This window comes from Cebus imitator, unplaced genomic scaffold, assembly GCF_001604975.1.
Source record: "Cebus imitator isolate Cc_AM_T3 unplaced genomic scaffold, Cebus_imitator-1.0 Scaffold329, whole genome shotgun sequence".
Lineage (NCBI taxonomy): Eukaryota > Metazoa > Chordata > Mammalia > Primates > Cebidae > Cebus > Cebus imitator.
In genome coordinates, this window is record NW_016107644.1 from 3,079,765 (window position 1) to 3,091,623 (window position 11,859).

At 44.0% G+C, this 11,859-nt stretch overlaps 1 protein-coding gene across 4 annotated transcripts in view; it reads left to right on the forward strand.

Annotated features, from left to right (window-relative positions):
• The window catches only part of PPP6R2 (protein phosphatase 6 regulatory subunit 2), a 99,090-nt gene that overhangs the window by 27,097 nt on the left and 60,134 nt on the right, over nucleotides 1-11,859 (forward strand). For all 4 annotated transcript variants that reach the window (XM_017504928.2, XM_017504926.2, XM_037730088.1 and 1 more), the window contains exon 2: nucleotides 4,051-4,181. The gene's annotated coding sequence lies outside the window, so the exon portion shown is untranslated. The remainder of the gene's footprint in view (nucleotides 1-4,050; nucleotides 4,182-11,859) is intronic.

The window sequence follows — 11,859 nt, forward strand, 5'->3', positions numbered from 1 at the left end:
TTTTTTTTTTTTTTTTTTCAGTTGTTGAAGATGGGAAGGTAAATCTGGTCTGTTGTTCCATTTTGGCCATAAGCAAAAGTATAAAAAACAGGTTTTTTAAATGAAAGCTGAAGTTTGTGTAGAAGTATTCATGGGAACCTGGCAGAATGCTGACCCACTTTCTGGTGGGGATGCCTGGATAGCAGAGCAGAGGCAGCTTTTTCCTGGGTCGACATCAAAGAATTTGGCGTATTTAGGGAAGTTGTTGGGGATAGGACTTGGAAGAAGTTTCCCTGGAAAAATCAAGAGCTATGTGCTAAGAAGAAAGCGATCGAAGACTTTCCCTCCTGAGACAGAGTCTTGGCGAAAGCAGGCTTCTACCCTGCAATGCGAGAGTGGGAGGCTGTGTTGTTGCCAGGAGAGTGGAGAGCGGAGGATGGTGGTGGACGCCTAGGGTGTGTCTGTGAGGAAGTGGGCCTGGAGCCGCCCGTCCCTCTCCTTGGCTGTCACAGGTGCCATTCAAGGCACACAGTTAAGTAGATGAAGGGAGGGAAGGACCGTTGCTTCCAGCAATATTATGCTGTTACTGGGCTGTCCCATTCCAGTGTAATTAGATGCCGGATAAATTACAATAAATATAATTTCTTTATTTTTTGTTTTTTTGGAGACAAGATCTCACCTTGTCACCCAGGCTGGAGTGCATTAGTGTGATCATAGCTCGCCACCACCATGTACACCTAGGCTGAAGGAATCTTCCCACTTCAGTGCTTAGTAGCTGAGACTGCAGGCATGCACCACCACACCTGGCTAATGCTGGTGCTGTTTAGGGACACACACACCCACCCGTTCCTCCTCCAGCTGACACTGAGTAGAATTTGTTAAGAAGATGTATGTTATGAAATCATTGACTTAAGATTAGAATAAACAGTCCCAAGGTCAACATCATAAAAACATTATTTTGAAACTGTGTATAAAGTTTTAGAAAAGTGGGCTGAACAGTCCATTTTGAGTTATTTAGCTTAATAATTTTAATTGGCCAGGTGTGGCTGACGCCTGTAATCCCAGCACTTTGGGAGGCCGAGACAGGCGGATCATGAGGTCAGGAGTTCAAGACCAGCCTGACCAATATGGTGAAACCCCATCGCTACTAAAAATACAAAAATTAGTTGGGCATGGTGGCATGTGCCTATAATCCCATCTACTCAGGAGGCTGAGGCAGGAGAATTGCTTGAACCAGTACCCGGGAGGCAGAGGTTGCAGTGAGCCGAGATCACAGCACTGCACTGCAGAGTGAGACTCTGTCTCAAATAAATAAATAATATATATATATATATTTTTTTTGAGACGGAGTTTCGCTCTTGTTACCCAGGCTGGAGTGCAATGGCGCGATCTCGGCTCACTGCAACCTTCGCCTCCTGGGTTCAGGCAATTCTCCTGCCTCAGCCTCCTGAGTAGCTGGGATTACAGGCACGTGCCACCATGCCCAGCTAATTTTTTGTAGTTTTAGTAGAGACGGGGTTTCACCATGTTGACCAGGATGGTCTCGATCTGTTGACCTCGTGATCCACCCGCCTCGGCCTCCCAAAGTGCTGGGATTACAGGCTTGAGCCACCGCGCCCGGCCCCAATAAATAATAATTTTAATCAGGAAATGTAAGATAGAAAAAGTATTACCTGTAGTAGAAGATAACACTGACTTATCCCTGGGTTACTGGCACCATTTCGAATATCTTTTTTGTTTGATTTTAATTTTTTTAGAGATGGCGCCTCACTCTGTCGCCCAGGCTGCAGTACAGTGGTGTGATCCTGGCTCGCTACAGCCTTTTATTTTGTTTTATTTTATTTTTTGAGTTGGAGTCTCACTCTGTCGCCCAGGCTGGAGTGCAGTGGTGCAGTCTTGGCTCACTGCAACCTCTGCCTCCAGGGTTCAAGCAATTCTCCTGCCTCAGTCCCCTGAGTATCTAGGATTACAGGCGTGTGCCCAGCTAATTTTTTGTGGTTTCACCATGTTGGCCAAGCTGGTCTCGAACTCCTGACCTCAAGTGATCCGCCCACCTCAGCCTCCCAAAGTGGTGGGATTACAGGTGTGAGCCACTGTGCTTGGCCTTTCACTGCAGCTTTGAACTCCTGGGCTGAAACAATCCTCCCATTCAGCCTCCCAAGTAGCTGGGACTACAGGTGCATGCCACCACGCTCAGCTAATTAAAAAAAATTTTTTTAGGAGAGACGAGGTCTTGCTGTGTTGCCCAGGTGGTCTTAAACGCCTGCACTTAAGTGATCCTCCTGCCTTGGCTTCCCAAAGTGCTGGGATTATAGTTGTGAGCCACCATGTCCCGCCATTTGTTTGATTTTTATATGAAATGTAAAAATATGCAAAAGTAGAAAAAGCATAACATCTTTGTACTCATCACCCAACTTCAACAGTGAGCAATACTTTTTTTTTTACTTTGAAATGTTTTATTTTCTAAATCAAAAAGAAGTGTATTCATGTTAAATTTGGAATGTTTAGCTTTTCATTGATCTCTCAAAATGCTTTTCAGATACTAACAGTGTACAGAATTATATGTAATTAAAAATTTTTTTTTAATGTAGGACCTATTTCTAAGAAACCCTTTTTAAAGGTCAGGGTATTGGCAATTGTAATTTTAAAATAATTTTAATTATTATTGGACATTTAAATGACAATGGGTTCAAGAGCTAAAAATCAGACCTCTTTTAAAACAGAAATTTTATTTTCTGAAGGACTTCATACCTGACAACTCAAATTAAACATAATACTTCACCCATCCCCAAAATTATTGAATACATTATTTCACCTGGGACTAGGAAAACTATAAAATGGAATTTTTAAGTTATAGCCAGGCAGAGTGGTTTATGTCTGTAATACCTGCTACTCAGCAGGCTGAGGCAGGAGGGTCACTTGAGGGCTGTAATGGTGTCTACACTAAGTTTGCCATCAGTTCGGTGACCTCCCAGAAGTGGAAGACTGCCAAGTTGCTGAAGGAGGGGTGAACCAGCTCAGGTTGGAAATGGAGCACATCAGAAACTCCCATGTTGATTATTAGTGGCATTGGAGCTGTGCATAGCTGCTGCTCTCCACCCTGGGCAACATAGCGAGACCACCTTCTTTATTTTATTTAAATTTTTATGAAAATACACACATCCTCACTGAACAGACTATCTTCTTTAAAAAAAATTTATATATATGTATATATCTTAATACATCATTTTGGCTGGGCGCGGTGGTGCATGCCTGTAATCCCAGCTCTTTGGGAGGCCAAGGCAGGCAGATCATGAGGTCAGGAGATTGAGACCATCCTGGCTAACATGGTGAAACTCCATCTCTACTAAAAATTCAAAAAATTAGCCAGGCGTGGTGGCAGGCACTTGTAGTCCCAGCTACTCAGGAGGCTGAGGCAGAGAATTGCTTGAACCCAGGAGGCGGAGGTTGTAGTAAGCTGAGATCGCACCACTGCACTGCAGCCTGGGCGACAGAGCAAGACCCCGTCTCAAAAAAACAAAAACAAATGTGTGTGTGTGTGTGTGTGTGTGTGTGTGTGTGTGTATTTTTATGAAAAAATATATAGTTTTAAGTGTCATGTTTGCTAGTTAATTATGAAATCAAAGAGAAACTTTATATTCAAGGGACAGATGATAAATGCTCTTCCATTGCTTTATTTTAAAAAATTTATAATAATTACTATTTTTTTGAGATGGGTTTAGTCTCTGGTCATCCAGGCTGGAGTATAGTGGCATGATCTCAGCTCACTGCAATCTCTGCCTTTCGGCTCAGGCGATCCCACCTCAGCCTCTGAAGTAGCTGAGAATACAGGTGTACGCCACCATACCCGGCTAATTTCTGTATTTTTTGGTAGAAATGGGATTTTTCCATGTTGCCCAAGCTGATCTTGAACTCTTGGACTGAAGTGATCTGCCACCGTGGCCTCCCAAAGTGTTGGGATTACAGGCGTGAGCCACTATGCCCAGCCTCCTTTTCCTTCTGCCTGCCATTTGGATAAGTTAACTTTACAAAGGAAGAACTTAAAATAAGATTTTTCCTCTTATATTTCAGGTAAAGAGTTTATAAATCTTCCACTGAATGAAAAAAATTTTTCTTAAAGCTGCATATACTCCAAGAAAAAAATCCACAAATGTTTTTCTATTTTGCCTGAATACATGATTTAAACGAGGTTTCCACAGAAGGTAAGTTTCTTTTTCAGTCTGATTCTGTTTTATTGTGTAATTTATACAAAAGTACTGTATAGGTGGAAGTTCAAAGTTGGGTGACAGCAAAAAATGTAGTTTAGAAGATGTGCCTGTGGTCTGCTGTCTTTGGTAGTTTTTGATCCTCCTGTGTCTGGTTATGAGGTGCTCTGTGTGTCTTTGAAGCAAGTTACTTGGTCTCTCCAAGCCAAAGTTTAATTCTTACAAAATGTAGACAGTCTTGCACATGTGTAATGAGGTATATGTTCTCCCTCACTTGCAGGGAACATCTGAGATACAGCATATACACTGTCACAGTTGTCATTCAAGGCACACAGTTATGTAGAAAATGAAAAAGGAGGCAAGGACCTCCACTTCCAGCAATATTAGATGCTCTTACAAGGCTCTCCCATTGCAGTTCAGTTAGATGCTGAATCAATTACAATAAATATAATTTCTTTACTTTTTATTTTTTCTGGAGACAAGGTCTCACTTTGTCACCCAGGCTGGAGTCTAGTGGTGTGATCGTAGCTCACCACAACCATGTGTACCTAGGCCAAAAGGATCCTCCCACTTCAGTCTCCTGGGAAGCTGGGGCTACAGGCATACACCACCATGGCTAATTAAAAAAATTTTTTTAGAGGTGGAGTTTCATTGTGTTACCAAGACTGGTCTTGAACTCCTAGGCTCCAGTGATCCTCCCACCTTGGCCTCCCAAAGTGCTGACATTATAGGTGTGAGTTACCATGCTTGGCCAGATATTATTTTATTTATTTTTTTGAGACACAGTCTCACTCTGTGGCCCAGGCTGGAGTGCAGTGGCATGATCTCGACTTACCACAACCTCGGCTTACCACAACCTCTGCCTCCTGGGTTCTAGTAATTCTCCTTCATCAGCCTCCCAAATAGCTGAGATTACAGGTGTGTGCCACCATGCCCGGCTAATTTTGTTTTTATTTTTATTTTTTGAGACAGAGTTTCACTCTTGTTACCCACGCTGGAGTGCAATGGCGCAATCTCGGCTCACCGCAACCTCTGCCTCCTGGGTTCAGGCAATTCTCCTGCCTCAACCTCCTGAGTAGCTGGAATTACAGGCACGCGCCACCATGCCCAGCTAATTTTTTGTATTTTAAGTAGAGATGGGGTTTCACCATGTTGACCAGGATGGCCTCGATCTCTTGACCTAGTGATCCACCCGCCTCGGCCTCCCAAAGTGCTGGGATTACAGGTGTGAGCCACCCTGCCTGGCGGCCAGATATAATTTCTGTGAGCACTTTAGTGCATTAAAAATTAAGATAACCCAGCTGGGTGGACGGATGGCTTGAGTCCAAAAGGTGGAGGTTGTAGTGAGCCAAGATCGTGCCACTGCCCTCCAGCCTGGGTGACAGAGCCACACCCTGTCTCACACACAAAAAAACACACCAACTGGGCGCAGTGGCTCATTCCTGTAATCCCAGCACTTTGGGAGGCTGAGGCGGGTGGATCACCTGAGGGCAGGAATTCAAGATCAGCCTGGCCAACATGGTGAAACCCTGTCTCTACTAAAAATACAAAAAAAAAATTAGCCAGCTGTAATCCCAGCTACTTGGGAGGCTGAGGCAGGAGAATGGCTTGAACCCCGGAGGCGGAGGAACAAAAGCACCACCACCAAAACTGAGTATATGGCTTAAACAGATTAAACACAGATGAAGATGGAGTTAGTAAAGTGAAACACAGAGGAAGACATTATCCAAAGTGCAGCCCCAAGAGATCAGTGATTGTTGATGGTAGTAAATATGTAGTTGGAATTCTAGAGTGGAAAAATCAGGAAAATTGAAGAGAGGTATTATTCAAAATATTAATAGCTTTGAAATTTCAGAAACTAATAAAAGACATAAATCCATAGGTTTAGGGAGCACAATATGTCCCAATCAGTATTTTTAGAAAAAAACAATCCCACACCCATACGCTGAAATTGTATAGCACCAAAGACAAAAAGAAGGTATTAAGTTGAAGGTAAAAGATAGATGACCTAAAACGGAATATTAGCTAGGTTGACAGCAGATATAAGCCAACAGAAGCCAGTAGAATAATTCCTCAAAGCAATGAGAGAATATAAATTTCATTGTAGAATTGCATATCAAGCTGGGTGCGGTGGCTCATGCCTGTAAACCCAGCACTTTGGGAGGCGAAGGTGGGTGCATCACGAGGTCGGGAGTTTGAGACCATCCTGGCTAACAGTGTGAAGCCCTGGTCTATACTAAAAATACAAAAAATTAGGGGGGCGTTGTGGTGTGCACCTGTAATCCCAGCTACTTGGGAGGCTGAGGCAAGAGAATTGCTTAAACCCAGGAGGTGGAGGTTGCGGTGAGCCAAGATCACGCCTCTGCCTCCAGCCTGGGTGACAGAGCAAGACTCCATCTCAAAAAAAAAAAAAAGATGTGTCCAATAAATTTTGCAAGAAAAATGGGAAGGTTTTATGTTTCTAAGAATGTTAGACTAGGTTGTTTAGACTACCTTCTACTTACCCCAGAAAAACCACCACAATTGTTAGATTAAAAAAATAAATACAAGAACTGACAAAAAAAACAAAAACTTTCAGATAAAAATCTAACTGAAAGTAACGGAGAAAGGCAATTTAAGCACCATAGGATGGAATCTGCTTTTGCCTTGAGGGCATCTGCTGATCTGGACAAAGTGGGGCTTTGATTTTAGGGGATTTTTGGGTGAAAAAAACAGTCGTTAAGCTTGATCCATCTCAAGGCAGATAACCTAAAGGAGACCCCCCATTCTTGGAACTCTGAACGCTGTATCCTCAAGGTGTGAGGGCAGACGAGGGGCACGTGTGCCCTAGTCTAGTGGGCCCTGACACCATCCCTTGATCCCACCTGGCTGTCTTTTTACTAAATGTAACACAAAAAGATGAAAAGGGAAAAAATCTGTTTCTGAGAATTGTGGCTATTTATTGGCCTTTCTGAGGATTTTTAGCCCAGGTTACATTGCTTGGTAGTTCAGGGAAATTGAACATGAATTTAATTCAAGGTGTTTCTGGCTTGGTAATGCCTTTAGTCATCTGACAGGAACAAAGGTGAAACCTCTCTAGAAGAAGTTACCTTCATCCTAAGATACAAAGAATCCCTGCAGATTTTTTGAGATGGAGTCTTGCTCTATAGCCCAGGCTGGAGTGCAGTGGCATAATCCCAGTTCACTGCAACTTCTGCCTCCCAGGTTCAAGTGATTCTCCTACCTCAGCCTCCCAAGTAACTGGGACTGTAGGCGTGTGCCTGGCTAATTTTTGTGTTTTTAGTAGAGACGGGGTTTCACCGTGTTGGTCAGGCTCGTCTTGAACTCCCGACCTCAGGTGATCCACCCGCCTTGGCCTCCAAAGTGCTTGGATTATAGGCATAAGCCACCACGCCTGGCCTAACCTGCAGATATTAAGGACAGTGATTAATAGTACACAGACAAAAATGACTAAGCACGCAAGACAATAAGCCACCCTGAGTTAAAACCAGTACAGACAGTTCAGTGTGGTGGCTTATGCCTGTAATCCTAGCATATTGGCATATTGGGAGGCTGGGGTGGGAGGATTGTTTGAGTTCAGGAGTTCAAGATTACCTTAGGCAACAAAAGGAGCCCCCATCTCCCCAAAAAGTAAAAAATTAGCCAGGAGTGGTGGTGTGTCCCTGTGGTCCTAGCTGCTTGGGTGGCTGAGACCGGAGGATTGCTTGAGTCCCCTGAGTTTGAGGCTGCCATGAGCTGTGATTGTACCACTGCACTCCAGCCCAGCTGACAAAGTGAAACCTTGTCTCAAAAAAAAACTCCCAGAAAACAAAAACAGAAAAACCAGTGGAAACAATTCCTCAAAGACTTCAGATATTGGGATTGTTAGAAACAGACTATTAAAAAAGTGTGCTTTTTTTGTTTGTGAGAGGGTCTTACTCTGTCGCCTGGGTTTGGAGTACAGTGGCGTGATCTTGGCTCACTGCATCCTCCATCTCCTGGGCTCAAGTGATCCTTTGCCATGTTGCCCAGGCTAGTCTCAAATTCCTGGCCTCAAGCCATCTGCCCACTTTGGCTTCCCAAAGTGCTGGAATTACAGCCGTGAGCCACCGTACCCGGCCTGTCCTTCTTATTTTTAAAGAAATGAATATTTAACAACATAAAAATATTTGTAGGAAACAATCAAAGGTGATCTAGGGGCTGGGTGTAATGGCTCACACCTGTAATCCTAGCACTTTGGGGAGGCTGAGGCAGGTGGATCACGAGGTCAGGAGTTTGAGACCAGCCTGGCCTACATGGTGAAACCCCATGTCCACTTAAAAACAAAACAAACGAAAAAAAAGGTGATCTAGAAAACTTGAAAAAGGACCAAATAGAACTTCTAGAAATAAAGAATAAAACATCCACTATGAATTCAGGCCAGGTGTGGTGGCTCATGCCTATAATCCCAATACTTTGGGAGGCAGAGGCAGGGAGATCACTTGAGCTCAGAAGTTCAAGACCAACCTGGGCAACATGGTAAGAATTTGTGTCTACAAAGCATTTTAAAAATTAGCCGAATGTGGTGGTTGCACACCCGTAGTCCCAGCTGCTTGGGAGGCTAAGGTGGGAGGATCACTTGAGCCCATGAGGTCAAGCCATTATTGTGCCAGTGCACTCCAGCCTGGGTGACAGAACAAGACCCTCTCTCAATAATAACAATAATTCAGTGTGTATGGGTTTAATAAAAAATATATACAGTGAAGTGAAAATCAGTGAACCAGAAAACAGGTCAGAAGGAATTACCCAGAATGAAACACAGAGAAAATGATGGGAAATAGAGACTAGAACATGGGACACCAAGGGGAAATGTCTAGTGTATGTTGACTTAATGTTCTGTAAGAAGAAAAGAGAGAATGGGACAGATTTATTATTAGGAATGATAAAGACTAAAATTTCCCAGAATTGGTGAAGTCTATAGATTTGTGAAGACGAAGGAGAGAAAACTACAAAGCACCAAAGGCAAAGAGGGATCTTAAAATAAACCTGAAGAATAAGACAGATTCAACTTAATCTGAGCAGTGGTAAGACTGATGGCTGACTTCTTCAGTGCAGCAATGGAAACCAGAAGCCAGTGGAGTAATATTGTGCTGAAAGGGAAAAAATTCCTCACTTCTATCTTTATATCAGGAAAAATTATCTGCTATAGGCCAGGTGTGGTGGCTCATGCCTGTAATCCCAGCACTTTGGGAGGCCGAGGCAGGTGGATCACCTGAGGTTGGGAGTTTGAGACCAGCCTGGCCAAGATGGATAAACTCTATCTCTACTAAAAAGACAAAATTAGCCGGGCTTGGTGGTACATGCCCTTAATCCCAGCTACTCAGGAGGCTGAGGCAGGAGAATTGCTTGAACCCGGGAGGAAGAGGTTGTAGTGAGCTGAGATCACACCATTGCACTCCAGCCTGGGCCACGAGAGTGAAACTCCATCTCAAAAAAAAATTATCTGCTATAGTTGAATAATTGTGTCCCTCCAAAATTCATACTGAAACTTAATCCCCAATGCAGTAGTTTTAAGAGGTGGGGTCTCCCACTCTGATCAACATAGGGAAACCCCATCTCTACCAAAAAAAAAAAAAAATTAGCTGGGCATGGTGGGGCATGCCTGTAGACCTACCTACTTGGGTGGCTGAGGCAGGAGGATCACTTGAGCCCAGGAGATTGAGATTGCAGTGAGCTATGATTGTACCACTGCACTCCTTCCCAGGTGACAGAGTTAAACCCTGTCCCAATTAAATTAAAAAAAAGTGAGGCCTTTAGAAGATGATTAGGTCATGAGAGCTCCACTCTCATGAATGGGATTAGTGCCTACAGAAAGGCTTGAGGGAGTCTGTTAGTCTCTTTTGCCATGTGAGGACACAGTGGAGCCACCATCTGTGAAAATTAGGTCCTCATCACACACCAAATCTGCTGCTGCCTTGGTTTTGGATTTCCCATCCCCCAGACCTGTGAGAAGTGATTTTTTGTTGTTTATAAATTACCCAGACTGAGATGTTTTGTTGTAGCAGCAGAAACACAGCCCTTTACTAAATATAATTCTCAAGGATAGGGCCAGGCGCAGTGGCTCATGCCTACAATCCCAGCACTTTGGGAAGCTGAGAACGGTAGATTGCTTGAGACCAGCTTGGGTGACATGGTGAAACCCCATCTCTACAAAAAAATACAAAAATTAGCTGGGAGCAGTGGTGCATGCCGGTAGTCCCAGTTACTTGCGAGGCTAAGGTGGGAGTATCACTTGAGCCCAGAGGTGGAGGTTGTAGTAAGTTAAGATCACACGACTGCACTCCAGCCTAGGTAACAGAGTGAGACCCTGTCTCAAAATAAAATAAAAAAGAATGAGCTTTAGGCAGAAAACAGTGATCCTAAATGGAAGAACTGAGATTCTAAAAAGAATGCAAAGCAAATATGTGAGCAAATTTAAATTAACATAGACTGGGTGCAGTGGCTCCTGCCTGTATTCCAGCACTTTGGGAAGATCACTTGAGGCCAGGAGTTTGGGACCAGCCTGGGCCAATAGGGAGACCTTGTCTCTACAAATAATTAAAAAATCAGCTACAAATAATGAAATAAAATAAAAATGGTGGCACATGCCTGTGGTCCAGGATACTGAGGAGGCTGAGATGGGAGGATCACTTGAGCCCTGCAAATTGAGACTGCCTGATCATGCCACCATACTCCAGCCTGGGTGGCAGACTGAGACCCAGTCCCCTCCAAAGAACCCCATTAATTGTTTAGTAATATAATAATATCTATGGGGCAAAATCAAGTAGCATTGCATAATACATGAAAATGTTAACATATAAGTCATGAAGGAGAGTAAAGGAAGTTAATACATTCCAGTCTTTGTAATAGTGTCTTAGTCCATTTGTATTGCTATAAAGGAATACCAGAGGCTGTGTAATTTATAAGGAAAACAGGTTTATTTGACTCACAGTTCTGGTTCTGATAAGAATTTCAGGCTGCTTCCACTCATGGCGGACATTCAAGGGGAGTCAGAGGGAAGCTAGCTCGTAGAGACCCTGTGGTGACAGAGAGGAAGAGAGAAAGAGATGTCAGACGTTTTTCCAACAGCCAGTTCTCTTGGGAACTAAAAGTGAGAACTGGCCGAGTGTTGGCTCACACCTGTAATCCCTGCACTTTGGGAGGGCGAGGCAGGTGGATCACCTGAGGTCAGGAGTTCGAGACTAGCGTGGTCAACATGGTGAAACCCCACCTCTACTGAAAATACAAAAATTAGCTGGGCATGGTGGCAAGTGCCTGTAATCCCAGCTACTCAGCAGGCTGAGGCACGAGAATTGCTTGAACTTGGGAGGTGGATGTTGCAGTGAGCTGAGATTGCGCCATTGCACTCCAGTCTGGGGACAAGAGCGAAACTGTGTCTCAGGAAAAAAAAAAAAAAGAGTGAGAACTCAAGTTACTCCCTCAAGAATGGCACCAAACCATTCACAAGGGATCTGCCCCCACAACCGAACCACCTCCTACCAGGTCCCACCTCAACACTGGGCATTAAAGTTTAACATGAGGTGAGACTTGGTGGGGCCAAAGAAACCATATCTAAGGCCAGGCGCAGTGGCTCACGCCTGTAATCTCAGCACTTCAGGAGGCCAAGGCAGGAGGATCACCTGAGGTTGGGAGTTCAAGACCAGCCTGACCAACATGG